The sequence below is a fragment of the Triticum dicoccoides genome, chromosome 3B (assembly GCF_002162155.2).
Source record: "Triticum dicoccoides isolate Atlit2015 ecotype Zavitan chromosome 3B, WEW_v2.0, whole genome shotgun sequence".
NCBI classification, from domain to species: Eukaryota; Viridiplantae; Streptophyta; class Magnoliopsida; order Poales; family Poaceae; genus Triticum; species Triticum dicoccoides.
Window position 1 is genome coordinate 694,929,153 of NC_041385.1, and position 5,230 is coordinate 694,934,382.

The window sequence follows — 5,230 nt, forward strand, 5'->3', positions numbered from 1 at the left end:
GTGTTTCGGAGAGGTATCTCTGGGCCCTCTTGGTGATGCACATCACTATAAGCCTTGCAAGCAATGCGAATAATGAGTTAGTTGCGGGATGATACATTACGGAACGAGTAAAGAGACTTTTCGGTAATGAGATTGAACTAGGTGAGATATCGGCGATCGAATCTCGGGCAAGTAACATACCGATGACAAAGGGAACAACATAAGGTGTTATACGGTTTGACCAATAAAGATCTTCGTAGAATATGTAGGAACCAATATGAGAATCCATGTTCCGCTATTGGTTATTGACCGGAAGTGAGTCTCGGTCATGTCTACATAGTTCTCGAACCCGTAGGGTCCGCACGCTTAACGTTCGATGACGATCGGTATTATGAGTTTATGTGTTTTGATGTACTGAAGGTTGTTCGGAGTCCCAGATGTGATCACGGACATGATGAGGAGTCTCTAAATGGTCGAGACATAAAGATTGATATATTGGAAGGCTATGTATGGACACCGGAAAGGTTCTGAGTGGTTCGGACATTTTTCCGGAGTACCGGGAGGTCACCGAAACCCCCCGGGGAGTTAATGGGCCTTAATGGGCCATGGTGGAAGAGAGGAGGAGGCGGCCAAGGTGCCCCCCCCCCCAAGCCCAATCCGAATTGGGACAAGGGTCGGCCCCCCTTTCCTTCTCTCCCTCTCCCTCTTCCTTCTTCTCCTACTCCAACTAGGGAAGGGGGGAAACCTACTCCTACTGGGAGTAGGACTACCCCCCTTGGGCGCGCCATAGAGAAGGCAGGCCCTCCCCTCCTCCACTCCTTTATATACGAGGGAGGGGGGCACCCCATAGACACAAGTTGATTGTTTAGCCGTCTGCGGTGCCCCCCTCCACAGATTTCCACCTCGGTCATATTGTTGTAGTGCTTAGGCGGAGCCCTGCATGGATAACTTCATCATCACCGTCATCACGCCATAGTGCTGACGAAACTCTCCCTCGACCTCAGCTGGATCTAGAGTTCGTGGGACGTCACCGAGCTGAACGTGTGCAAAAAGCGGAGGTGCCATACCTTCGGTGCTAGGATTGGTCGGATCGTGAAGACATACGACTACATCAACCTCATTGTCATAACGCTTCCGCTTTCGGTCTATGAGGGTACGTAGACAACACTCTCCCTCTCATTGCTATGCATCACCTAGATAGATCTTGGGTGATCGTAGGATTTTTTTTTTGAAATTACTGCGTTTCCCAACAGTATGATGACAGGCGCTCGTATGGTGACGAGTGGAGGTATCCAGTCAACCCCAGAGAGCCTGGATTTGATGCAGGATCACTCCTTGTGCAGGGCCTAGTTTACAGGGGCAGGGCCAACCAAGAGGGTTTGGACAGAGACCGCCCGAGTGGAAGTGGTTCTTTTGTCTCTGAGCCCGAGTGTTTTAGCAGAGCCATTGAGCCGATGAGATTCCTCCCAACTTCAGGTTGGCAATAGGAGTAAGTAAGTTTACTAGCGAGTCAAAGCCAAATACTTGGTAAGAAGATTACCGAGTGGCTGTGTAGATTGGCGGAGGCAGCGATGATGTAGCTATGAAGCATTTGCCCTTGATGCTGGAAGGGTCAGCTGGGGCGTGTTTGAATCAGTTGGCTCCAGCCAACATATTCTACTGGGAGGACTTGGCCCAAGTGTTTATCAAAACACTCGAGGGCACCTGCAAGCGACCAACTAGGCTGACTGAATTGCAACATTGTGTCCAGAAGCCGAATGAGACCCTAAGAGATTATATCCAGTGGTGGACCACACTTCACCATGTGGTGGAAAATGTTTCTGAACACCAAGCAGTTTGTGCCTTTAAAGAAGGCGTCAGATACAAAGAGCTCATACTGAAATTTGGTCAGTCAGGAACCTTGACCCCGAACCAATGATGGAGATAGCTAATCGGTATGCGAACGGCGAAGAGGAAGACCGACTCCAAGGTGGCAAAGGAAAAGCTACAGATCCTGACACCGGAGGTGGGAATTCCAGTTGGAAGCAGAAGCGCAAAGCTGAAGCCACAGGTCAGGCTAAAGCCATAGTGGTAGCTCCACAAGGCAAGTACAAGGGGAAAGCCAAAGAGCAGTAGGTTCCTAAGAAGAAAAGAGATCAGTTTGGTCAAGATGTTTTGGATCTACCGTGTGCCATCCACACGAAGAAGGACGAAGAGGGTAACCTGATTTTACCCAAGCACACCACTCGATAGTGCAGACTCCTCATTCAATAGTTCCATGAAGGTTAGCCGAGTGAAAAGGGTTCTGACAAGGATGAGGACGAAGAAAAGGCAGAAGATTACCCGAAGGTCAATGCTAATTGATGATTTTTGTTGACGTTGAGAGCAAAAGTCGACTGAAAGTCATCAACCGAGAGGTGAACATGGTTGCTCCGGCAACTACAACGTACCTCAAGTGGTCAAAGACTCCTATCACCTTCGACCAGTCGGATCACCCAGCTCAAGTTGCTACCCCCGGGCGGCAGGCTTTGGTGGTCGATCCAGTCATTGGAGGCACTCGGTTGCGCAAATTCTTGTGGATGGCAACAGTGGTTTGAACATTCTGTATGCTGAGACCCTCCAGGGAATGGGCATTCCGATATCGATGTTCCGATTCAGTGAAAGCAACATGCAGTTTCACGGGGTCATCCCAGGGAAGAAGGCGAAATCTCTCAGACAGATTGCTCTAGATGTGGTTTTGGGTGACTTGAAGAATTTTCGCAAGGAAAAGTTGATGTTTGAAGTGGTAGATTTTCACAGTGCCTATCATGTCATTCTGGGTCGACCGGCATATGCTCGTTTCATGGCCCGTCCGTATTACGTGTACCTCAAACTGAAGATGCCCGGTCCCAAAGGCGTGATTATGGTCACTGGAAATAAGTAGAGAGCGGAGGAATGCCTCCAGAAGGGATCCAAGATTGCCGATGAACATTTCGCAGTGGTGGAGCTAGAGGAGTACAAGAAGAATGTTGATCCGAGTGATTTGCTCCGTTCTAAGAAGCCTGCTTCTGAATCTGCATTTCAGCCAGCCGGCGAGATGAAACCAGTTCACATCCACCTGGAAGATCCCACGGTTGCTCTGACCAACATCTCAACGACACTCGATGGCAAATAGGAAGTCGCGCTCATCCAGTTCCTCCGTGAGAACTGGGACATCTTTGCATGGAAACCATCCGACATGCCAAGTGTACCTAGGGGGCTGGCTGAGCACCGTTTGTGTGTCGACTCTAAGGCAAAACCTGTCAAAGAGCATCTCCGTCATTCCGCTGCGGAGAAGAGGAAGGAGGTTGGCGAGGAAGTGGCTCGGCTCTTGGAAGCTGAGTTCATACATGAGATATACCACTCCGAGTGCCTCGCCAACGTCGTGATGGTCGCCAAGAAGGATAATTCACTCCGCATGTGCATCGACTTCAAGCATATCAATCAAGCCTATCCGAAAGACCATTTTCCACTCCCTCGCATCGATCACATAGTCGACTAGACCGCAGGATGTGAGCTTTTGTCTTTTCTTGATGCGTATTCTGGATACCATTAGATTTGACTGTATGGGCCAGATGAAATAAAAACGGCCTTCATCACCCCGTTCGAGTGTTTTTGCTATGTCACTATGCCATTCGGCGTCAAAAACACGGGTGCCACATTCATGCGCATGATCCAGAATTGCCTGCTCACTCAGATCAGTCGGAATGTGGAGGCCTATATGGATGATATTATGGTCAAGTCACGCAATGGTTCCAACCTGCTGACTTATCTCGCTGAAACCTTTGCCAATTTGAGAAGGTATGACATTAAGATGAACCCGTCCAAGTGCACATTCGGATTCCAGGTGCACATCGAGCTGGATTTTACTGACCACGGGCCAATGAAGCTGCAAAGGAAATCGTCCAGCCGTGTGAAGGATGTCAGTTCTACGCAAACATGTCCCATAAACCCGTGTTTGCCCTGAAGACCATTCCACTCGTCTGGCCATTTGTTATGTGGGGGCTGGACATGGTAGGAACACTCAGGACTGGCAGAAGTTGCTTCACTCATCTGCTTGTGGCAGTCGACAAATTCACCAAGTGGATTGAAGCTAAACCTATCAAGAAGATAGGTTCAAGGACAACCATTCGGTTCTTGAAAGAGTTGATATTTAGATATGGAGTTCCACACAGTATTATCACAGACAATGGCTCAAACTTCGACTCGAAAGAGTTCAAAAGCTTTTGCGCCACCCAAGGCACTCGGGTTGACTACACATCCGTTGCACACCCGCAGTCGAATGGTCAAGTTGAGAGGGCGAATGGCCTTATCCTTCAAGGATTGAAGCCTCAACTCATGCGCGACCTAGAGCATGCAGCTGGAGCTTGGGTGACTGAACTGCCATCTGTCTTATGGGGTTTAAGGATGACTCCAAACCGGTCCACCGACTGCACCCCTTTCTTCATGGTGTATGGAGCTGAAGTTGTACTGCCTAGTGATCTCTTCCACAACGCCCCTTGAGTAAAACTTTACTCGGAAGCTGAGGCGGAGAAAGCACGACAAGAAGTTGTCGATCTTTTGGAAGAATAACGTGATATGGCCTGGATACGGTCGATTGTTTACCAATAAGATCTTCGTCGATTCCATGCCAGGAATGTCAAAGGTCGAGCATTTCAAGAAGGGGATCTCGTGCTTCGAGTGGACCAGCAGCGACCTAATAAGCTTGCCCCCGCATGGGAAGACCCCTTCATCGTTACCAAGGTGCTACACAATGGGGCCTACCACCTCTACAACCTCGCAAAGAAGATCGACGAGCCACGCGCCTGAAATGTAGATCTTCCCATCGATTTTATATCTAGCACTCAGATTGACGAGATGTAATAAGAGTACCTTTTTGTTTATCAAGACATGACTCTTGCAGTCCCTTGGTGATTTCTCTCGCATAAGTGTGTGTTCAAAACCCCCAGTGGGTGTCTTAGCTACAAAACCTGTTCTTGCCTAAGCTAAAAACTACTCCGAGTGGAGAGCATCCCTCCCACACGGAGGCTTAGCCACGAGCCCGTCCTTGCCTAAGTTAAAAAACTACTCTGAGTGGAGAGAATCCCTCCCACTTGGGGGCTTAGCCGCGAGCCAGTCCTCGCCTAAGTTAAAAACTACTTCGAGTGGAGAGCATCCCTCCAACTTGGAGGCTTAGCCGCAAGCCCGTCCTCGCCTAAGTTAAAAAGCTACTCTGAGTGGAGCATCCCTCCAACTCAGGGGCTTAGCCGCGAGC